We start from the raw sequence: 26,179 nt of genomic DNA, 5'->3' as shown, positions 1-26,179 counted from the left end.
ATAGTTAACAACAGAGCATGATGTTTTAAAGCTATTTGTGCAGTGACCTTATGTACTCAACCCAAACTTGTCCTTAGTTGCCTCAGGCAGAGCCAAGCATTTGCCCTTGCAGGCAATGGGGGTGGTACTTATCCCTAGTTTTTTCAGACTTCTCTTGCTCAGCACTTTTCAGTGACTGAAAGTTTGAGCCTGCCTGCTTCTGTGCATTATTCTTACCTCTTTTATTTATTATAAAAACAATAAGCAATTTTTGGAACAACTGGAAAAAAACTACCCCAACGATCCCATCACCCAACTGCAAAGGAAATGTAGTCTGTGAGTGCAATCCTGAGTGTTCTCTGTGTTAATAAATATGTTTAAGTTAAAAAAAAAACATGAATGATGTGACTCTACTTTGTGTTCAAAAAAAAAAAAGGACTGCGGACATATAGCACATTCTGGACAACTGTTCATTCACTTTTCTCCCACGAGATTGAACATTCATACATTGTTTGCAAAATAATCTAAAGAAGTTCATCCCAGTTATCTCAATGATACTGATTATTTTGTCATCACCACTACGATATCTGTGGTCAAGAAGATTTCCAATGTATTGATCATCCAACCTATCAATAGGTAATAATTTAGAGAAGGTACAAACCCAGCCTACTTTAAATGCATTTCAATTCCATAAAGGATAAACAAAATTCCAATTCAATTATTTACCATGTTCAACACCAACAGACAAATGTCTTCTAGCAAAAGCCTTTGGAAAGTTTTAGGCAGAACATAACTTAATTTTTGTAGTACTGTTATTCAAAGTCCCTCTGCCATCCTCTTTTACAACAACATAATATGGTGCTCGTGAAGTCAGAGGCAGCAGCCTTTAAATTTTTGTACTTCATAGAAGATACCTCCTTAAACCAGTGTGTCAATCTGCATGTGTTTGACAGGTAGTCTGCTTTCCCCATTTTTCTTTTCTGCATCTAACCTGTGGATGGAGCTATGTAAGCTTAGGGCTGTCTACTTTTCAAGCAAGCATACTAGACTAAAATCTGAAGCACAGGAAAAGACATCTCTATCAGTACCATTTTTGGCCTTTGCTTTACTTATGGAAATATTCACTCTAAATCATCTAACTGCATCATTTTTTAAATGTGTATATGAAATTAGGTCTGATGAAAATATGCATACTCTTTGATGCATATTTTCTAGACCCTAGGATTCAGTGGCAACTTGCTTTTGCTGAAGCTCTGAATTAGGAAAGAGAACATCTTATATGTCATCATCTATCTAAAGAGAGACATCAGAGAGATTCATTAAATTTCATGATAAAATGCCAGGAGAGTCACCAGATTACATGTTTGCAAACAAACTTGTGCCAATTGAAAACAAACACAACTTTCTCAATTTAAAAAAGTCAGTATCATTATCCTGTTTCTTCAGTAGCTTCCAAAGTTTACTAGAAAAACATTTGAATTCTGGCTTGTGAAAGTGTTTGTATTCATCCTGGCTCCTCTGGGCTTTTGAGCTCCTTACATATACAATAATCTGCTTATGTATCTGTCTCTTGATTCAGTCTGTAAACTCTTCTAGGCTTGGGGCTACAATGTCTTCATTTTTCAATTTTGTGGACCTTCCATGGTAACTGGTGCATAGTAGATGCTCAAAAAAAATCACATTAGTTCACTCTTCCTTTTGAACCCAAGTCACAACGGAAAGGCCAGGAGAAAAGGTGATACCCAATAATAATTGTGTACAAATATTCAGTCAGGTGAATGAAGCTGTGATCACTGATATCTGTAATTTCTACAAGTCGATAGTTACCTCCCAGGGCACCTCTGGACTAATTAGATTAACTGTTACTGTCAGGGCTATCTAATTGCCTGTACTGAAGAAAGCAAATTGCAGACAGTAGATATCAGTGTAAAATCAAACAGAAAACAGGTGTTTGCTAATTAAAACTGAGATTTTAATGAATGATCCGTGCAGTTTTGGTGAATAAATACCACTCCTGGCATCTGCTGTATAATTACGTTCTCTCTCATTCTGTTTCTCTCTGTGTGTCTGTCTTTTCCTCTCCCTCCCTCTATCCATCTTTCTTTGTCTCTGTTTCTCTCCCACTCCTTTCTTTTTCACTCCCCTCTTCTGTCCTCCCTGACCCACTCTTTCAAAAACATTCTGGCAAATAGCTGTGAAATGTCAAATTAAAAAAGATAAAGCCTAGTAGTCTTTGTTACCTGCAAAGGAGGCAAAAGCAGATGTTGCTGTCTACATAACTGTGAACAAATCAATCATAAACACTGAAAAGTCTACAGGTCATCCATTTATATAGACACACACACATGCATATATATGTGTAAAACAAGCTATTAGATAACCTAATATAAGCTATTAGATACATTTATCTAATAGTTTATACATTAAGGACAATAACATATTGTTAAAAAAAGGTGACAGAACTTAAGAGGATGGGAAATGATCATATTAAAACCTTTTAATGCACAGCTTGGTCATAGTACCCTGGGGGAGGCTTAGTCTGAGTTCTGGTTCATCTACCATTTGAGATTTTATTTTGAGTTAATTGGGCTTCCTGCTGAGATGACCTCATCTGATGGATGTTGCTTTTTGCTTTTTGATCCATTTGAAAGTGAAAGAGGAAAAGCTAATTTAAAAATATAATAATAAGTCTGTGGAATATGCTTGGTAAGCAGGTTTAACTGTATGCTTCATTTTTAGGCAAGCTAAAACAGGGAACTGACTTAGACTGGCTTAATAGTAAGGACATCAACAAACACCAGAGCATTTTTGTTGAAATCATCACTGTAGAAACATTTCCCCCCCATCAGTCTTTGTGTGTTTGCGTGTTCTAGTAAGTGAATTTCTAGTTGCAACTATTTCCTGCAATTAAATCTGACTGCAGTATCTCAGTCACAGGAGTTTTGAGGAATTGGCAAAACAACTGAGTCAACTAATAAACAATCAAATGTGTTGAAATTTAAGGAAATCCAAGTGGCTCCTGGACAAGTCTCTACCTTGTCCTTAGGTGCTAGATAGAAACCCAGAGGCAAGGAGCATGGTATGCATGCACTGCATGTAGGGACCTTTGAGCAAGCCACCATCGTCACGGAAGAATGGAATCCAGGCAGGGCCATGGTCCAGTGGTAGAGCACTTGATGCACTAGGCCCATCCTCACACTGCAAAAGAAAAAAACAAGAAATCATGTAAATGTAACTGGGAAATGGAGTATGTACCAAAGCTCTTAAGCAAATATTTCAAATAATTTCTGCAACAGTTTTTATCCTTTTTTCAATTTCTTTTTAATGAATACATATCTTCAGAGAACTCAATAGAATTGATTCTGTCTTTCAAAATCAAAATGCCACAAAACATCTTACAGAGTATACACACACACACACACACACACACACACCCCACATACCCACACACCACACATTTTTTAGATGATTATTGTCTGTGTATTTTTGGTCATGTATGAAAAACACTTTTATATGCATATACACAATATCAACTGTGTTAAATGACTATGGATAAAAATAGACTCATTAGGATATTTCAGGGCAGGATCTCACCTTCTTCTAAGTGATTTATGATGTTAATTTTGGCACTCCCAAATAATTACTTCCCTGGTCCCCAAGTCCTCGTGTCAGCCTCAGCCACCATGTGACACTCACTATGGTTAGCCTCTCGGGTGCTGATGGTCACATATTTTTCTTTGCTGTTTGTGAGAAACCCAGAAGGAGTTCCACAGTGATTGGGACATTGACAGTGTCCATTAGGAAAGGTCAATGTCTCAAACAGTGTTCTCACTTCTCTCAGTCCTCAGTCCTCTACTTCTGGGTCATATGTTGTCACAGAGGCCCTGAGCAGTGTGTTTAGCTTATTTTCAGTGTCTCCCAAAATCTCTTATGAAAAATAATTCAAGCAGCTAAGGGTCCTCAATCCTTGGATTCCAGAAGCTACAACCTAGTTTTTTTTTGTTGGGCAAAGAAGACTCAGCTTTGGCCCCTCTTCCCCTATATGCCTTCTCTTCTACTGTTCTTTCCCTGAGAAAATTTGTCCCTAGTTGAGATTATTTCAGTGTTATGCACTTATAGATTATTTTTTTAATTAAATATCAATTACGTATGAAAGGTCATTTGTGTTGATATGTACAAAGTCCGACTACAACTAAAATAAGCTAAGCTGTTAATCACTGATAAAAATGAAGGATACTGACAATATTTTTAAAGCCCCTTGTTTCAGAGATAACCATTTCTCTAAATTTCTAAATTTTGTTTATCATGGATTGAACCCTGAGGCACTTAAGCACTGAGCCCTATCCCCAGTCCTTTTTATTTTTTATTTTGAGACAGAGTCTTCCTAAGTTGCTTAGGGCCTCACTAGGTTGGTGAGGCTGGCTTCAATCTTTTGATCTTCCTTCCTCGGCCTCCTGAGCCTCTGGGATTGCAGGTATGTGCCACTGTGTCTGGCTTATTGCTTTAATATTACTAGTTTTAAAACATCCTTAAAAAGTACACTTATTACTTTAGTGAATTACAAACCATACATCAAATATTCTTAAGTCTGGTGCTCTTCTATAACTTGCTTATTTTATTTATCATTTTGTCTTGAAACCCATAACTAAATTTCAAGGTGTTTAATTATACGAATTGTTACCAAATGGTAAATCAGCCTTACATACCTGAGAACATTAATACAGCCATTATGCATTACCCTTTTTATATATTGTTGAATTTGATTTACTAATTTTTTTTAAAGATCTAATCATCTACATTCATGAATGAACTTTGCCCCAGTTTTCACATAGTGTACTATATATCTTGTTTTGGAGTAAGTAATTGGCATATGTCTCCTTTTCTCTTCTCTGAGGGAGAACATTTATTGTGTTATTTCCTTACCTACTTTCATCATTGTATTCCCTTTGGCTTTATGCCAATCATGTTTGCTGTCATAGTTAGGTAGAAGGTATCTCAGTCTCTGGTCATTGTGTGAAAGATCTGTAGATATGGAATATTTAATTAACATGACACATGAAAAATACTTCTACTAATTTTGTGTTAATTTATTAAGAAGATGAGATATATTTGTAAAAGTAGCCATCACTGCCTCAATGAACACACTCCAGTTTCTTTCTTTTCTCCATCTACAAATTCTGAAGTCAAGCTATTTTGTCACTTCAACATACATTTATCATAATCACTTTTTCATATGCCCCTTCTCTTTTTTTTGGAGGGGAGGCAGGTACTGGGAATTTAACTAAACTCAGGGGCACTCAAACACTGAGCCACATCCCCAGCCCTATTTTATATTTTATTCAGAGACAGGTTTTCCCTGAGTTGCTTAGTGCCTCACCTTTGGTGAGGCTGGCTTTGAACTGGCCATCCTCTTGCCTCAAACCCCTGAGCTGCTGGGATCATAGGTGTGCATCACCATGGCAAGTGCCTCTTCTCTTTTGAACATTGCATCCCAGATAATTTATTTCCATCTGTCTCTCACTTCATTAAATGTCTCTTTCACATGTCTCATCTGCTAATTTATCATGTTACTTATTTATACAAATTTTACTAAATTAAAACTCTTTTGTCTTTTTAAAACTTTTCAGTTCATGTTTCCTTATACCTTTAAAATACCTAGAAATATTAGGCCCACATTTATATGGTCAGGTTATAAAATTTTTTGAGTACCTACATCTATAATCTTTTTTTCCTGCCAACTCTTCCTTAGCAATCGCTAATGATTTTTATCATTCTGCAAACTCATTTCCTCTGAAACTTTATCGTTGTTGCCTGTGTTTCTATATCTAAAGTGTATTGTTTGAAAGAAAATTTGAATTCACTTCTGTCTGGTGGCTGAGGACACCAGCAACCCAGGACCAATTTAAGGTATCCAATTTAAGGTGATTCTATTTTAGTGTTGTTAGGATGGAATGAATAATATGAATTTACCACCCAAAGTAAGCATAGGTGGGATTGCAGTTGACATTCCTATGAGACACTTTTCTTTTTCTTCACTTCTCCTCTTTTTTCCCAAAACGGAGATTGGCAACCAATCCTGTTTCTGTTTTCCTAGGCAATAAACAATTTTGTTGTTGTTTTCATTTGCAAGTTATTAATATGTTTGCTTGTTTTTCTTGGTAGGATGGCAAGGGGGATCTCAGCTTCCTGTAAGGGTCTCTTATCTGACCTCCCTCTTTGCAGTTTTGTTCCTGCATGTTCATCCAGCAGTCTATTAAGATAAAGCTCTAGCCTCAGATCAGCATATGCCCCAGAGAAAATATTGACTTCGTGGTTTTATGTATTTCCACTAGTTATTATTCTTATTTCCATAAATTATTTCAATAATCCTTTTTCTTAGCATTTCTGTCCTTGGATGCATCATGTAGTTGTTCGTTCATGTATTGTAAAATATGCTATTCATATTGACCCAGTGTTTTTATGTGTTTGGTCTCATGAAGTCCCTGTGACTGTCTAGTTTCTTGTTTATTTTTAGTATATTTTTAAAAGCAGTTTTAGAAACACAGCAGAATCTAGAAGGTATAGAGATTTTCTATATTCTCCTTGCCCACATAGAGGCATAGAGTATGTTGTTACAATTGATCAACCTTCCTTGCTACATCATTATCACCCAAAGTCCATATTCACTTTAGGGTTCACTCACTATTGTTCAATCACTATTCTATGGATTTGAATTAACAAATGGTAGAATATAGTAGCAAACAGAGTAATTTCACCATCCTGTGCTTTGCTTCTTCATCCCTCCCTGCCCCTCAACCTCTGGCAACCACTGATCTTTTCATTTTTTCCATAATTTCGCCTTTTTCATGATGTCACATAGTTGAAATTTAGTTAGTAATATGCATTTAAATTTTCTCTTTTTATGACTTGATAGATCACTTCTTTTTAGTGATAAATAATGTGACATTATTTAAATATACCACATTTTATTTATCCACTCACATATTGAAGAAGATCTTGCTTACTTCCAAGTATTAGAAATCATAAACAAAGCTGCTGAAATCACCCATGTGCATATTTTTGTGTGGACCTCAGTTTTAAATTCATCTGGGCAGATATCAAAGTACACAACTGCTGGATCTTATGATCTGAGTATGTTTAGTTTTGCAAGAAACTGCCAACTATTTTCCACCATGGTTGTACCAGTTTGTGTTCCCCTTTGTATTGGAGGAGAGCTTCCACTGTTCCACACCCTTGCCAGCATTTGGTTTTGTCAGTGTTCTGGATTTCAGCCACTCTACTGGGTGCAACGTGCATTTTCTTATTGTTTCAGAGATGAGATTCCCTCTACTGTCTTCATAGATAATAATAGCTATGAACAGTATTATGGTGGAGTGAAGAATGGTATTGCCTTACTAGTTGTGTTTCAGTTTCAACCAAGTCATCCAAACTGTGTTGCTACACACAGAAATTTATATTTGTGGCCTTTATCCTTAGAATCAGTGAAGTGGATTAACAGAATGACATCTCTGTCTCTGCTCCTGTGGGTAAATTGTGGAGGGCCATGAAAGCAGAAAGCACTCAGGAAATCTTGAAGGATGATGGTAGAGGTGATTACTTCACTGGGCTAAATAAAGAGATGATAAAATTGTGTTGGCAAATGCAAACAATGATGTAAATGTAAATGTCAGGGTGATATGGTGGTGATTCACATTTGTACAGTGGGATGTAAGGGGAAATCCACAAGGAGCCATGCCAGTTAGTATCAAGAACCTGAGAACTTTCAAACCTAATGGGAGAGATAAAATAATTTAAAACATGCCTTAAATATTATTTATTACCACGTTGCTCCAAAATATATTTTAGTTGGGATACTTATAATTTTTTCCTTAGCTACACATAACCTTGCAAAATGGGATCACAAGACTTAAAGCTTGATGGCCAAAGCAAAAGACACATTTTCTGATGTTTCTTTGCTCACAGTGGATGTTTATGGCTATTGACTTTTCTTTTTGTTAGCATTTGATTATTAATTTTGAATGGTTATTTTTAGTTATATACAACATTAGGATTTATTTTGTCATAATCCCAAAACACATGGCTCACTTCAAAGGCGAAAGCCTTTCCCTATTCTGACAGTGTCCACCTTCAAAAAGTCTCTCTTAGTATCTCTGCCATTATTTAGAGAATGACTATCGTAAAAGCTTCAGCCTCATTAAGTCAACATAAGAGATTCTGATTAGTTTTAAGGAAATAACCCCTTTTGATGATGCTTGCACATGGGAATCATGCTCGACCATTGCTCATCAAAGCCATATTCTTGCTTTGTTTTGCTCATGGAATATGCAGAAGACATAGCACATGTAATGAGCAGATCTAATCTTAAGAAGTGTGCTCACAGCCTTGAATACTAACAATAAGATTTATCTCCAAGCTGACAGTTTCCAGGTAGTGTTTTATTTTCCCAAGACAAATTTGAAAATTAGCAAGTTAAATCACAACGTTTACATGGTAGAGAAGTACCTAGTTTGAGGCGTTGTTCTTTTTCTCTTTATGCATGAGAATATTTTTCATAGCTAGAAGAGGACCAACCCCTGCTATTTCCCTGCTCCTGGCAGCTGGCCAGCTCTTCCATCTAAAGTGATCAAAGACTGTAAACACGATGTGATAGAGCGAGAGATCGTTTTTTTAAGTAGTAGGGCTTTATTGTTGTTTAATGAAGCAGTAAAACTCTGCAGGCATCATAGGTGAGATTTCGGGAGTCCAGGGGTCGTTTTTATTTTTTAGGCTCTAAATGACAGGATCAAAAGGGAGCTACTTCATAAAAATTCCAATTCCCCTTCCCTGAGCAAACTAGTATCTTGGGAGGATTTAGCAAACCTGATGGGGAGACTCACCACGAACACTTTGTACTCATCATCCTGCATGAGAAAGGTCCTCGTTATGACAAAATCTGGCCTTGGGGAGATTAAAGTAACATGTTCTTTATTGCCAAAAGAGATAACTTATGTGAGCCTGACAGGAGGTTATCGTGTTGTGAATGATCTCTAATAAAGGAGGACAGATGCAAACCATGAACATTATATATATATATATATATATATATATATATATATATATATATATATATATATATATATATATATATATACACACACTTCTCACATTGTATTTATAGAACTCAAAATGTTTTCACTGGCTCCACTTACTGTAGATAAATTAGCTCAACTTAAATAAATTATGAGCATTTCTATATCTTTTAAGAATATTTTAAATGCCTTAATTTAAGCTTAGAGAAGTTCTTACTATACTCAGAAAGTATCTTTAGGGTATTAAAAGATTACTTTATGATGAGAATAGGAATAAAAAAAAATGATAGTAAGTAAGGAACTTCGGTGGATTTGCCATTTATAATTCGATGGTTCTCCCAGTCAGTTAATTTGATATTCAGATTCATGATTTACCTTCGGTCTTAATGGACATTATTTGTGCCAATAGATTGAAATACATGCAACACATTGTCTTTGTCAGTTTGGATACAATCAACAAATATACTGTAAACTGTGTGGTTTAATTTTCAAGCATTTATTTCTCACAGTCTGGAGATTGAAAAATTCAGAATCAAGATGCAGGCAGATCCTGTGACTGGTGAGGGCCCCCATCTTGGTTTTCCTCATATCCTCACAATGCAGTGTCCGAGGAAGCAAGCTCTTTTATGGGTCTTCCTTAAAAGCACAAATCTCATTCTCAGGGTCTCCACCCTTACAACCTAACGACATCCTGAAGGTAACACCTCCAATTGTTAACACACCAGGGAAAAGGCTTCACATATAAATTTTGAGGGAACCCAAGCATTAGTACATATCATATCCTATCAATATATTTTAAATACTTATCCTTCTGGAAATAACTACATTAATAAATTGACTTATAGTTGTAATAATACCCCAAACGCAGAAGAGTTGTAGGAAATGAGTGTTGTTTTAAGTTAAATTTTCCCACTTCCTGTGATTCCAAATCCCTTCTTGTGGAGCAAGTGCCTATGATCTAAGATACTCTCCATGTTCATGTCCCCCCTTTTCTGCACCTTGCATGCTGTTAGTATATTGACTACTTCCCTCTTGTCAAGTCTCCCTACTGGCCCCATTCAATGTGTCTTTAGTACCTCACATTCGTTCGCAATTGAACATTTTAAAGCCATTCCTAATTACTTTCTCTACCTCCTTGTTTAGTTACTTCTCGTTTTCCTGAAGCTCCTCAAAATGTGAGAGAATTCTTCCCATTGCTTCTTGGCACCAGAAAATATGTTAGCTTGTTGATTGGATTTCTCATTAGTATCTGCCTTCTCCATATCCTTGTTTCATACACTTTGTTAAAAATAACAAAACAAAACAAAACTCACATGGTCATAATTCTGACCACATATCACCTTGGACTGCCTCAGTTTCAGAACATTCTCTGTCTAGAATTTGTACTTTCTGTGTTCACTTCTTTACTTTCACCTGGCCTTCTTTCACCACTCTAATTCTGCAGTAGGGGAAATGAATTACCCATTTTCTCATGGTCTTCTACCTCATAGTGAAAATAAAATATTTTTAATATAGTTTAAATTAACTCACCTAGAATCACTAGTGCTGATCTTCAGCCAACCTAAATGTCTTATTTTCCATTCAGTATACACTCATTGCTCAAGACTTTCTATAGTTCTTCCTCACTTTTTTCAACCTTCACCCCTATCCCTTGCACTACTTATTTTTAGCAGGTTTTTTTAACTTGCTTTTCCTCAATTTTCTTCTTTCACTGCTTTTTTAACTTCTGAATCTTGAAATCATTCTTTTCTAATTTTTTTCTTAAACTTGAGAAAGAAGTTACCTATCCCTTCTGAAGCTAAACACTTAATTGATGTTCTTATCAGTGATTTCCTTTATTTATTAAAGCTTCAGTTGTAAAACTGTAGACATGGACATCTCTCATTCTCTATGAATATACTTTAAAAGTGTTTTATTTAAATAAATTTGTTTTCTGTATTCCTGTTTCCATTAGGATATCTTCATCTTATTTCTACATCACTTCTAAACACCTAGTTACACTATCTCAGAAAAGTATTGCTTCTTTAAAAAAAAAAAAAAAAAACAGGAATTAAATCCAGGAGCACTTAACCACTGAGCCACATCTCCAGTTCTTTTTATTTTTTGTTTAGAAACAGGGTCTCGCTATATTGGTTAGGGCCTCACTAAGGTTCTGAGACTGGCTCTGACTTGCAATCCTTCTGCCTTATCCTCCCAAGCTGCTGGCATTTCAGGTATGCAGCACTATGCCCAGCTCTGCTTTTTTTTTACACCATCAAGTTTACATACCCATGTACTCATATACTTTGTCTTTTTTTTCCACATTAAGAAAAGGAGAAGCCTATGCTCCTATCTCACATGGCTGCTTCTACATTTGCTCTGGATTTTATACTGTCTTACCTAAGATGATTAATATTATTTCCTCTTTGTGGCAATATTTTTCCTCTCTACTGGATTCTTCTCCAAAGCATTAAATTATGAAAATATAGCCCATAGTAAGTATGCAATGACCTTCCCTTTCCCAATTACCTGTCCAGCTATCATTCAATATCTTCACTCTTCCACCCAGTAAAATTAGGAATCGTTGCCTAATTTTGTGTCAGCATTTGCTTACCACCTACTATTTCCTCAACTTACTTTAATCAGACTGTGTCCTTATTACCAATGCTGGTCTTCTGGGGCTACCGTAATGAAATGTCATAATTTTGAAATAGCAGGCACTTTATGCTCTCACAGTTCTGCAGTGGAGGTCAGAAGTTCATGATCCAGGGGTCAGATAATTTGGTTTCTAGTGAGATTTTCTTCCTGGCTTATAGTTTGTGGCCTTCTTGCTGTTTTCTTACATGGCCTTTTCTCTGAGTGTGCAAAAGGAGAAAGAAAGATGTAGATCTTTGGTGTCTCTTTCTCTTTTTGTAAGGACACCAGCTCTACCAGATAGAGTCTCAGCCTATGACCTCATTTAGTGGTAACTGTCTCCATCAAAAACTTGTCTCCAAATAAGTCACAGTGGGAGTTGGAGTTTCAATGTATGAGTTTGGAGTGGGGTCTGCCCCTTTGTCCACAGCACATATTTAATGAAATGGCTCTTCTAACCATCATTCATACCTTCCATTTTCATATTCTAGTGTTGGTCTCTCTCTGCCTCCTTCTACCTGTTCACATCATTAAACATAGTTGAGTACACTGCCCTTCCTCAAGCACTTGATTATCTTCCATTTTATTAACATGACTAGTTCTTAAGATCTCACCTGTGCCCCTAACATTAGAGCAAATCAAATTGAATCAAAGTCATCTATTAATTACTTGACAAAATTTCGCATCATTTTCTTGCTTGATCAATTGATTTCTTGGCAACATTTGCCACTCTAGAGCAAAAGTGGATAAAGTACCCATGCGACCTACATGGTGATCAACATGATCTATGGGTGTGGGGAAAATACATAGAACTTTTGTTTTACTTTAATTTTAAAAAGAAATTAAGCACTAAAACATAAAGTAGCACACGCTGTAATCAATCCCAGCAGCTCAGGAGGCTGAGGTAGGAGGATTGCGTGTTCAAAGCTAACCCCAGCTATGGCACTAAGCCACTCACAGAGATCCTGTCTCTAAATAAAATACAAAATAGGGCTGGGGATGTGGCTCAGTGATTGAGTGTCCCTGAATTTAATCCCTGGTATTCCCCACAAATACATATATAAAGTATATGGACTCACCAGAGCCCACAGAAGTTTCATGTTTTCTAAGATCCAGGAGTGTCCTAAGGGAAGAAGGAGTCCCCTGTGCAGATGGATGTCAGCCCTGGTGACCCAGCTTACTTAGCTCTTTTCAGCATATTGAGAAGAAGGTTTATTTAAGCATGGCCACCTAAGTGGATTTAAGCAATATAGAAATTTTAGGTGTTAGAACTCTGGCATACTTTACACTGAGATAAGATATATTTTTGCAGCATACAGAGATTGAGTGTTTGTTCATGGTAAAGAGCTTCAAATTATTTAGTTTTACAAATTATTAAGTGCAAAAATATTTAAAAATCATGTTATGTTACCCAACAGCTATTGACACACATACGTGTGCATGCATGCACACGCACACACATGTTAAGTCCATCAAAGGAAAGTTAGTGTTGATGAGGAGGGAGTGATATTAATTTTCAAACTAGTTCTAGAGAATATAATCAGCAATGTGTGAAAAAAATTAAAAATAAACCCATGAAAATGATTTTTAACTCTCACATTTTATTCTACCAAGATTTTAGTCCATTTGTTATCCATTTATTCATTTTTTATTAATCACAAAATTTTTGTTGAGCCCCTACTTTTCTACTTTTGAGCTACTTTTCTAGGCACCCCTGGGGTACATTCATTAACAAAATAAGGAAGATCTTTTCCCTAATACAAAAAACATTTCAGTAAAGGAAAGACAGAAATTAAACAGCAATCACAATGAATGAGCTAATTGTGTGTATTTTAGATGATGATAGGTGCATATACATAGAAAAGTAGGAATGATAGAGGGTATAGGTTGCAAATTTAAATGGTGGATTCAGATGAAGAGCAGTTTGGGTAGAAGCCGCAACAGGTGTAAAGGTAAGACAACATACTGGAGGAATAGCAAGAGCAGGCTGCTGGGGTGGGTATGCAAGGAGTGAACCTGAATAAGTCTAAGGGATGCCCAGGATGCCCGGGGAGACCATCCAGTCTGTGCTGGACAAGGACACATTACACATGCATTCCTGTGTCCCTGTTCTATATTATTGAGTACCCTTTGATTTTGTTTTTGCCCTTTCAGAACTTTGGATAAGGAAATCAATCATGTCACAGGGTGCTTTTATTACATATAAGTGAAAACCTTAATTTTACAGCTGTCAATGACTAAGGTGAAGTTCAATTAAAATAGAGCACCCACCACTCCCTGGTGTCAGGACCAGAGCATAAGAACAGATTGCTGAGTTCAAATTAGACCTTCGAGTCTCTTTTCTCTGATCTTGGACCAGGCTTTGTTTTTTTTTCTTAGGTTGATGTTAAATCCCAGTGTTAGACTTTCTCTAGTTAAACTCATGTTTCTTTACCCAAGAAACTGATGAAAACTCTGAACTTAAACCACTGTTTTGTTTTCTAAAATTTCCCACAAATTATTGTGAAGTCCACCCTATGCCTGTTCTGAAAAACAAATGCATAGCAACTGGGTAATTTACACTAAGAATCTTGAGACCTAATTTCTTAAGTTCTTAAATTCAAAATTTCAAGCCTCATAAACTCTTAGTCTTGAGAATAAAAAGCTGCTGCTCTGGCCTTGAATTTTCATTCTAATTAAATGCTGCTTTCTGAGAGTGAGCAACTCCTCTAGATGTTAGAATTTGTTTATTTTATTTTTTCTTCAATTTTATCCTTTAACAAAAATACATGATGATTTCTCCCTCATGAATAACTGATCATCAGAGAAAGTCTCAAATGCATTCCTTGATTAGCATCTCCAAGTGAAACAGAGATTTTAAATCCTGGCTAGGTTTTCCCTCTGATTATTTCTGAGAGAAGGAAAATACAAAACACCCAGAGGAGAGACTTTAAGTTTATTTCTCTTTTTGTACTTTATACAATAATGACTTTCTTTCCAAACCAAATCAGAAGCTCATTGACCAGAACCCAATGCTCACTGAAATGGTCAGAGGGAAGCTGTCTTTTCATTTTTTCCTTTTGTTTTGTACAATATCTTAGGAAAAATAAAACAAATTGCATCATCATGAATCATCTGTCACCTCATCACTGTTGTGTACTCCTCAACGTCTCCACCATTTAATGGTCAGCAAGACCTCTGAGCACCGGCAGCTTACCATGTCCTACCTTGTGATTAGCATCAGTCACTCCAGAAACCTGCCAAGAAATCTCAAACAACTTTTTTTTCTCCTGAAAATAGAATAAGAAGACATTCTGTTTGAGCTGACATATTCTGGGTCCTCTTTCTGTGCCAGACTCCATGCTAGATGTTTTTGAGGCCAAATATTGCAGAAGAAGGCAGAAGGAAAAGCTGCCCAGACTGTGCTCAGTGCAGGATGAATTTTCCCCAGATGGATAAAAAAATATAATTAGAAATCAAGACCTTCAATATATTGCATGTACTTAGGCTGACAAAACATTCAAAGAGCCAGCGGGATCATTTCCTGTAATGGAAGAAGAAGAAAAAGAAAGCTTAATAAAATTCATTTCAAATATCTGATTAACCTAAAACATGAGTTGATGTTGATTGTTTTATTTGGCACCTAGGTATGTGATTTTTTTTCTTCTTTGTCAATTAGAGGCAGTGGCAGGACCGTGCAGAGCATCTGGCATGGCTGGGTTTTAGCACAAACCTATTTTTTTTCCAGATTGAGTTTTTTTATTTTTTTATTAGTTGCTCAAAACATTACAATGATCTTGACATATCATACATTTGATTCAAGTGGGGTATGAATTCTTTTTTTTTTTCCACGTGTACAGATTGCAGATTGAGTTCTGACTGGTACAAAGTAGAAGAAAGAGTTAGAGCAGTGGGGGTTCTGAATAGCATCCCAGATACCAGCAGAGTAATTAAGCTTTGGCTAACAACATTTAAGTAAAGGGAGTCTATGGCAGGCATCTTAAGTGGGTACAACGTTTTCCCCAGAGCATAGCAGAAGTCTTTAATTGTATTCTTTTCCCCCTTTTATCTTGTTATCTATGGCTGTCCTAGAGGATCTAGCCATCAAACTTGTCATGCTGAATGGAGAGCATAAAGCCTAGGTCTCTGAGAATAGTAACAGGTGGACACAGTAAATATTTGGGAACAGAAGGACCTGAATTTTATATCCCTCCAATCTTTCGGCTTACTCTACATGTGCCCTGCATGCTGCACTTCACTTTGCAAGTGTCCAGAATTTGTATGTGGAATCATGGAATAAGCACTATGGCTGCCCCACCAAAAACACCCCAACAATTCCCAGTAGCCATTAGAATAATGTCTAAATCCTTAACAATGTGTGCTTGTTCACTTTCAGTCCTGTTCAGTGGAGCCATTCTAACCCCAATGAAATTGCCTTCAACTTTTCTCTTTCCTTTCACCCCATGCTACTTTCACTCCTCTATTGCCTCACACAAGAAAAGGCCAAGCATGGATAAAGAAAGGCTAACTCCCCCTGGTTTATGCTGACTTCACAGTCCTTCCCCGTCCCTGCCCCACTGCCAACCCTCCCCTTAGCTCTTCTATCACAGCTCATTGAGCTAATGGCCTTTCCTGTTCTTTGTTTTTCACTTTGGCTTAGTGCCTGGCACAGTGCCTGGTGAAATGAACTCCCTAATTCACCATAGATTTGTTTAATTTAATTGAACTGTTAGGGAAACAGGAGACCTTGGTGCTAGTATCAACTCTGGTGTTATAGCTTGAATTAACATTTCTGAGCTTCAATATCATAATCTATAAATCAGAAAATTGATTATGATCCTTGTAGTAGGATACTTTGGTTTCTAGAAATATTTTTTTCCCAAAATGATGTACAACCCACAGAATTTTGGACATTTCCTTATTACCAATATCCAGAAATTACAGACTGATGAGCAGATTAGAGCATTATGACAGAATTGGCAGAATATATGAATTGATATCTTAGGGAAGTGTCATATAATTTTGACTCTTGTTTTTTGGAAAATACCCCCATTATTATAATAATGATTAAATTCTCATTTTTAGGATGCCTCTATTCACAGTTCATGGCCATGCTCCATAACTTCATCAATCTTTGTAGAACATAAAATTTATTGTGTGCCTGAATTAACTGTGGGAAGACTGTCTTTTTCTCAATTTGAAAGTTGATTTGGTAAATCCTCCCTATATGACTTCTGAGCAAAACTTGTGGGAAGAAAAATGAGAAGAAGAAAAAGTAGACATTTTTATTGTTAAAAGAGAGAATAAATCTCTCCTGGATAGAGGTGCTATTAATATTCTGTACCACATGGTCAAACCAAGTTATGTTTCCTGTACAGGCTAAGAAACTGTAGGGTAATAAACAAGACTTTCCATGGCTTCATTTTTCCACCTGTTTGTGGAAACACTTGACATTTAGCAACATGCACTCGGCTGTTCGACAGAAAGTGGAATTATTACATCTTTCCAGCAACTTTCCACAAGGCAAATCTCACCCCACACTGATGCTAGATGTCTTCTCGAGCCTCGTGTGGAATTCCCTGCAGAGGAAATTTCAAATGCAGTGAAAATAAAGGGTGGGGGACATTTAAAATGATGGCAAGAAATAGCGCTTAAGTGCATCAATTTTCTAGGTTCTGTCTTATTTTTCTGATGAGAATGAAAAAGAAAATATAAAAAGATCAATGTGTATTCTGACACCTCAATCATCTCTCCTACCCCCAGTCTCACAAAAGGAGCGATCTTTAGTAAGTAAAGATTTTACTGAGTAATCGTCATCTTTACAAAGCTCCTGCATTCTCTTCATAAGTAGGGAGGGTAGAAATGTATCATTCTATTGCAAAAGGTACAAAAATGAGATCTTGGGAGTGTACTTAGTAATGTTAGTAATTGAAACCCCCACCCTGGCAATTTTTCCTTTGCTGAAATCCTAAGACTCCTGAACAATGCCATTGCTAGGCAACAGATCAGACATGTCCTTTCAAGGCACAGGTGAATAGGAAAGTATAATGTGTGCTCAATCAGAACCCTCGTGGCTGAATCAGCCCTCTGCATATCAGGGTATGGATATGGAGGACTCTTCCCTTGTCCTCTGCACTCTTTGTGGTGATATGTGAGAGGTACATTTAAGTCACAAGAGCTCAGGTTCTGACCCCAAAGGTGGCATTAGGAATGTTAATTTGTCAAAACCATAGAATGTCTCTGCACCTCAGTTTTCCAACATGTGAAAGAAGGCATTTGGGCTAGATTAGTACTTCTCAAATATCACCCGCATCAGAACAATCTGAAGAAGTATGCCCATAATTTCTTGTTCAGTAGATTTTAGAGATTACCCAGGCATCTTTATTTTGAAACAATCTTCCCTAGTGATTCTCATAGAAACTAAAGATGGGGATTGTTTACTAAACACTTTCTAAGAATCTTTTCTGTTCTGACTTTCTATAGGTTTAAAATTTTGAATTCAATGAGTTTGAAATGGTTTGTAGGTTACAAATCTAGTGGACAACTCCTCAGGAAGAACTTGTCATCCCTAAACCAGAAAAGCTTTGAATATTTTGTAAGCCCCATTTAACATTCCTTTCTAATCTCTAGAAGCAACATTCCTGAGCTCCTATCATTCCTCTTTTCTTTGCTTTGTGCAATTGATGGCTTATACTTACATTATCCAAATTTTATGCTAGGATTTCTTCTAAGTCTTTTATATTTATTAATGAATTGAACCTTTACATAATTCTATCAAATAAATGTAACAATTAGCCCCATTATACATATGAGAAAAATTAAGCAACAAAAACTTTAAGTAATCTATTCAAGGTACAACAGATAATAGTAGACTAGGCTGTAAGTCAAATCACTATGCTGTTCTGAATACAACTTATTGGTACAGTTTTGCTATTTACATAATTTGTGGTATCCTCCTGACTTATTCTTATATTTTAATTCCTTTACCAAATCCCTAATTTAAGTTGATGTCAATTTATCCTTGTAAAACTTAGGAACTTACTGAACATTTTAAAACGTGAGAATTGTGCTACCATATGTAGAGGTAAATATTTCTGTTTTCAATTGCATAGTCTTTTCGATGACATACAGGTTGTTCTGTAGTTCTGTTCAAAAATCATTTCTACAAGTGGTTTTGACCATAACTTTGCTTACTTCAAGAGCACAAATTTGCTATCAACATCCAGATGGTTGACATTACATGTTAAATTGCAGAATTTAAAACTCTTTACCCTCTATTTGTGTTATATATAAAGGTACTCATTGTGGATCACCTCCAGGCTGAGCTCTCATACAAAGCAGTCAAGATACTACAGATAAATGTTACCTGTTCATAAATCTAAATCAGCCTTTCCCCAAATCTTTGAAAATCCTATTAGAATTCACATTTCCTAGGAAATTCTAATTCAAACTAAACACAATTGAATTTCAAAGCATTTCTAACTACCAGAAGGATATTTTGCAAGTGTGATTGTAAAGTGTTTGAATACATTTGTGGAACTTGTCTCAGACATAGATACTATTCAGAATTTTATATAAAAAGTTTCTTTTAATTCTGATCTTAGCTAGTTGAATCTGATATCATAAATGCAATCATGTGTCCAATGCAGTTCTCAAAATATTAAAAACATAATTCTTATATAGTGATAATTTGTCGGATTTTTATTTAATTCATTAATGAGGGAACCAGCAATTTGAGAAAACTAATTCAAAACTATGTAAAAGAAATATATAAAAGAATTGTGTACATGTATTGAATATATCACATTGTAGTCCATTAACATGCAACTTTTATGTTTTTATATATTAGTTTAAAATAAATTAATTTTAAATGTTAAAAGAAAAAAGATAGGATTTTATATAATCAATGAACTAGGAATGCTAATGTAAAATTCTTACATTAAATTTAAAATAAACTTCTTTGTATCTTAGACTGCAATAAAATCATAAACTTTAAAATTATCTTTCCTGGTTAAAGAAATAAAGTCATCTTGTTTTATTGTTATTCTAAAAGTTAACCTATAGCTTTATGAATTGTAAAATAAATGAGGAATAATCAATAGTAAATAATATGTTGAGCATATTTACAATCTCCAAGGGAGTTGGCCCTTGCATAAAATGATGAAAAATTCTCCAGCATAGTATTAAACTTTTACATAGTCTATATTTTGCTTTATTTTTAATTTTTAGATAATTTGAATACATTAATTCATAAAGCCATCAAGCATTCAGAAATTCAGTTCATTTTGGTGGATTATAGTTATTTTAAGTGTTCAGGTTAGTATTATGGGATAGATTTTTTCCACCACAGGAAAATGTATTATGGATCAGGAGAGATTGCATTAGTACAGGTGAGAACAAAGTGGATGAGACCATGAAGAAAGGTACTGCAACAGTCTAGGCAATAAATGCTGGACGTGGGGATGCCAAATGCTTGTCCAGAATTTATTGCCTGGACCAGGATAAATGAGAGTCCATAATTATTTAGGCCATGAGAAGTGCATAAGTAGGGAAATGTAGTGACTGGTACATAGAAGTTGATGCATAAATATTAATAAATAAATATGTCTGATTTTAAACAACTGTCTCCAAAATCTGGTCTAAATGTTGGTGTCCCCTTAAAATCCATATGTTGAAACCTAATTACCAAGGTGACAATATTAGTGGTCAGGAGTTTTTGGGAGATGCTTAGGTAATGAGGTCAGAATGCTCATGAATGAGGTTAGTGCCCCTATAAAAAGGCCCCATTACCTGCCTCCTTTTAGGAATATCAAAAAATTGTTAGATAAGAAGAAAAAAACTTTGGCCTTCTACAGCACAGTAGAGTGACTGGAGTTGATACCAGGTTCTCACATTTTATAAGCAACCAGAAGAAAGGTGTCTGCAGGCTTCCCTGTTCAGACAAAGAAATGACAAATGATGAAGAAATGAAAATGCTAATTACCCTGATTTTATCATTCAGCATTTTATACATGTATCAAATTTTGATTCTGTACCCCATAAATATGTATAATTATTATTTGTCAATTAAAAACTTTAAAAAGAGGCCCCATAGAGCTGTCTTACTTCTTCCACTATCTGAGGATAGGGAGAAGTCATCCCTACCAAATCTGCTGCCACCTTGACCTTGAACTTCCCAGCCTCCAGAACTGTTAGAAATGAATTTTTGCTTTTTATGAGCACCCACTTTTTGTTCCTTTTTGTTATAGCAGCCCAAATGGACTGAGACATTACTCATTGGCTAAAGTGAATGAAAACACGAGTAAAAGATTGAGTACATGGCCATTTCTTTTTAAAATATTCTGAGGTTTGAGATTCTGTTTCTAACTTGTTTTATGTGTCTGTCATTACCACATCTACTCTTTGGCTAGTAACTTTGGTTAGTGCACTTATAATTTTTTTGCCAAATATCTTCTGTGATCACACATCCTGTCTCTTCTGTGTGGAAGGTTTTTCCCTCAGAGATCTCCATGGTTCTCTCCTTTCCTTCATGTTTCTGCTCATATAGCATACATTCCCTTGCAGGTACCTTCCTAACCACATCTGAAACAGCAATCTCACCCTAGGTTCTCCTTGTCCTGCTTTTTTTTCTTCATAGATACAAGTATTAACAGTAGTATTTCTCATTTTTTAAAAACAAACTTTAGTTTTAGAGGACTTAGGTGGTTCACAACAGAACTGTTTGGTCTTGTCAGCCCTCTGCTCTTCCACTATCGACATCCTCCACCAAAGGTGGTATTTGTTAAAAATCAAGGAGCCTGCATTGACCCCTCCTCATTATCACTCAAATTCCATAGTTTTTACACTAGAGTTCACTCTGGATGTTGTACCATGGGCTTTAACAAATGTACAATGATGACTATTATCCTAGTATTCAGAACAGTATATACAGAATAGCTTAATTGCATTAAAAATCCTTTATGCTCCACCTAACACTTCTCCCTTCAACCTAAGCCCTGTAACCCACTGGTCTTTTTAATATCATGTGAATCAAAAGCAGCTTGCAACATTCTTAAATTAACTCTCACAAACAATAGTAAAATACTTAGAGTATAGGAATCATCTTTCATGCATGTCTTATAACACCTAAAAAATTCACGTTATTATAGAATCATAGACTTGCTGACTGATCAATTGATTGATTGACTTTGGGAAGTGGGGGTGGGAAAGGATCTGACACACAGTTGTTGTAAATAGCATAGAAAAGGGCATCTAATTTCTACCAAGCAACTGCATTATTATTGTAAAATGTCTTGTTTAATTCACCCATCTATTGTTTTTTATAGAAATGAGACTAGATCCAGAGGATGATTGATAGCTGTATTTTCAAAGCATTCATATTAGAATCTTCTTTAATATCAGAAAATGGCTTAAAAGTCCAATCTATACGATCTGTATGCACCTGCAGAGTCGAGCGTGTCTGAGTTGCTTCTGCTAATGCTTCCAGGAAACTAACCTCCATGCCAAGTACATGACTTGTTGCCTGGCAACCTCAGGAGCCAAGCTTTCACTTCCTTCAGCAAGCACATCGCCTATGTGAGTCCATAGTTATTTTGGGAACCCACCTCAGAACATTTTGACCTGGTGTTCTTAGTCACAGCAAAGTCAAAAGAGATTTTTTCCAGAAAAAAAATCATAAAACAACTCTGCTCTAAATATCTCACACCATTAAATTTCTAAGTAGAAATCCTCATATTTTGATGCATTTTTATCATAGTGAAGCCTAGGCTACTTCATAGGTGCACAGAATTCACTTTTTTTCAGTATGACCTAGAGTGTTAATTTTTAAATTTTGGTTCAGAGACAGTAGCAATGGTAAGAATGAGAAACTTGCCTATTTCAATAGCTGGGCACGCTTGACTCTTAACTGCTTGGGAAATGTAATTGTAGATTACAATTTGCAATGCTTAGGTGAATAGGCAGTAAGTTTAGCTTTTCATATAGAATGACTTGTTCAGTCACCACAGACACTAGATGGGGTAGGTGCTATTATTTCATTTCACAAGTGAGAAATCTGAACCACAGAGAGATTAAGTAATTATAAGAAATTTTGCAAGTCACAATTGACTGTTAAAGTAGTATTTAGATTTATGCAGTTTAACTCTTTTTTTTTTTTTGCATTACTAGAAATTGAACACAGGGGTGCTCTCCCACAAAGTTACATCTTCCGCAGCACTTTTTATTATTATTATTATTATTATTATTATTATTATTATTATTATCATTTATTTTGAGATAGCATCTCACTAAACTGCTGAGTTTGGCCTTGCACTTGCAATCCTCCTGCCTAAGCTTCCCAATACACTAGATTACAGACATATACTACCCTGGCTGGCTCTAGTTTTTCTTTCCTTAAGACACTGGAATCAATTCTGATCTCAAGAAGTTTTAAGAAATTATTTTTTGTGACATATATACACAATAGAATATTATTCAGCAGTAAAAGAGAATAAAATCATGGCATTTGCAGATAAATGGATGGAGTTAGAGAAGATAATGCTAAGTAAAGTTAGCCAATCCCAAAAAAACAAATGCTGAATGTTTTCTTTGATATGGGGAGGTTGATTCACTGTGGAATAGGGAGAGGGAGCTTGGGAGGAAAAGAAATTTAAAAAATTCTAAGCCACACCAGTGCCATCAAGGAATTAATTTGTTTTCTAGCCAGCCTCTATCTGTAAGGCCTAACTCTTATAACTGGGTTCTGCATTGTTTCCCAGAGGGAATTCCCCTCCTTCTAAAAACACTTTATTTATCTCATCTTCACTCTTCCCAATCAGAAGGATATACTTCTACACAGCAACTTCACAAGTTAGGAAAGAAAGATTGGGTTTGTAGGTTGGTTCTCTCATTGGCACATTCACTTATTCATCAACTATTATTTAACAAGGATACACTTTGTGCTGAAACTACAGAGAACAATTCCAAAAGGCATCATTTTCAATAACAAAAAATACATGATCTTTGGTGTCTTGTGACTTAACCCAATCTTGTGACTTAATCTTGTGACTTAACTCAATTTTTTTCTTTGATAAAATCATAACGCTAACAGAGTTGCTGGCTAATTGGCTTCTTGTGATGATTAGATAAGGTAATTCAGGCAGAGTGCATAATGCTTAGCAGAGCATTTAGCAGAGATTATTCAGTAGAGATACATATGGTTTCAGCTTTCTGTAACACAAAGCAATAGGCATAGAGAATATCATACCCTAATACATTAAAGTGATGATAAAGAGAGACACAAATATTAATAGAAATAATTTGAGGACATCTAACTATATCTTACTCCTAGGAAGGTGGAAACCATATTTGCATTTCTTTTTAAACATGAATGAGGAGGTAGCCAGTTAGAGGAAATAAAGACAGTAAGGAATACGGAAAGAATCCCAGGTAGAATGGATATTACAAGCAATAGCAGAAAGATTAACAAATATTTAAAGAGTGCCTCCTATATGTTGGGCATTTTTGTAGGCATAGGGCATTAGGGTCAATGACCAAAACAAAGTTTCTGCTTTAATGGAACTTATACTCTAGTAAGAAGAACTAATAGAAAGATATGCCATAACAAAACAGACATGCTGTGTTAATATTAGAAAAACATTACGAAGCCAACTAAATAAGGGTAAGGAGAGTAACAATAATGAAAGGTTGACAAGATAATATGAAAAGGTCAGGAAGGACTCCCTAAGCTGAACGCAAAATAGAAGGCCAGAGAGAGCAGGCTGAGCAGACAGCAGAGGAGTGGGCATAGTTCAGAAGGGAAGAACAACTGCCCAGAACCTGACATGTGATCATGCAACAAGGAAGCTGATATGTCCAAAGAGAGGGAGTGAGCAGGAGAGACATAGGAGATGAAGCTAGAAAGATGTCTGGGTATGGATTGCACAGGACTTTGAATGACTCCTAAGGACTTAGATGAGGTTATATTAAGAACAGAGTACACATATTGTTGACCTAGTAAAGTTATTCATTAATGTCCATAAATCAGGTATTTGAGCATTATGAGTCTCATATTCTCATAGAGTCACAGAGTATTAAATATGGACATTCACCGTGTCTGTTGTGGCTATAAATCTTATACTTGATTATATAATACAATGTCAAAATAATTATAACAACAGTATTGACTACTAAGTGAAAAGTGAGCATTCATATGTAACGATTGTGCAAAAGACTGAACTTTTTTTTTTCATTTCAGCTTAAAAAAAAATGATAAAGCAAATGCCTATCATCCCAGCAACTCAGGAGGCTGAAGCTAAAAGAACCACAAGCCAGCCTCAGCAACTTAGTGAGGCCCTAAGCAATTTAGCAAGATCCTGTCTCAAAATAAATCTAAAAAAGGAATGAGGATGCAACTTAGTGGTTAAGCATCCTTGGGTTCAATCCCCACTATCAAAAAAAAAAATAAGATAAAAATAAGTCTCAGAGTTAAAGTGCTATCATTGCCAGAGACCAGTCAGTCCTGAAAGGAAAGTGACTACAACACTCAGAGTGACCAAGAGATCTTTTTTGTGGCGGTGTCTGATTGACAGGAGAAAGAAGAAAGAGAGAGGGGGGGGGAGGAAAGAGAGAGAAAGGAAAAAGAGAGAGAGGAAAGAGAGAAAAAAGAGAGGGAGAGAGAGAATGAAAGTGAGAGAATAAAAAGGGAGCCTGGCAGGAGAGAGTGTTTATAACCAAAATCTAATGGAGTCTCTGGGTCTGCAAGCTGCCTTGTTGGTGTACAGTGATAAGATCATACTAAGGGTGTCATCTTCTCCCTTCAGGCAAACCAGGCAGGGCCCAGATGTGGATTTCCCTTGCACAAGACATGTGGGGGTGGAGTGCTCAGCCTTGAGTGGGGTTGAGTGTTCAGCCTTGAGGCAAACAAGCAATAAGGAACCAGATGGATGGGGGTCCAGTGTCCAGGCTATCCTGCAGCTAAACATTCGTTCAGCCTGCTCTGCAACTAACAAGTTATCCTTGCATAATGCCAGGGAAGGGAAGCTTACCATGTTAGAACACAGCTGACAATGGGATGTGCTTTGTGATGAGATGGGTTATTATGCCTCTGTCCTCTGCACCCTGGTCTCCCCCTTGTTTATGAAGATTAAATGTGTGTGCTTGTTCATGTATGTTTGTGTGTCTTCTTCCCTAAATAGGTCTGACTGACATGTCAATTAGGCTAGTTTGAAGAGGAAAGATGAATGTGCCACAATGAAGTTTGGGAGACTGGCAGTGTCTTAAGAGCCCTCATAGGGCCAGTTTTAAATTTTCCAAGGTCAAGTGTAAATTACTTAGCCTTTTAAGCTCAGAAACCTTAGGACACACATTGTTCAATCAAACAAAGATTCACATTAACTGAGGTCATGGACACTGAAGTATAAAATCATAAAATTCATTTATTATTGTGCAATAAGAATTACAAATGCGAAGTGCACTGAAATCTTGAGTTCTTCATCCAATGCATTATTTTCCAGAGAGCATGCAACACAAAGCTGAGTAGGAGATTTCACAGAACCAGAAAA

This window comes from Callospermophilus lateralis, unplaced genomic scaffold (assembly GCF_048772815.1).
Source record: "Callospermophilus lateralis isolate mCalLat2 unplaced genomic scaffold, mCalLat2.hap1 Scaffold_137, whole genome shotgun sequence".
Lineage (NCBI taxonomy): Eukaryota > Metazoa > Chordata > Mammalia > Rodentia > Sciuridae > Callospermophilus > Callospermophilus lateralis.
The sequence above is the reverse complement of the archived record's forward strand: the minus strand, read 5'-3'. Positions refer to the sequence as shown.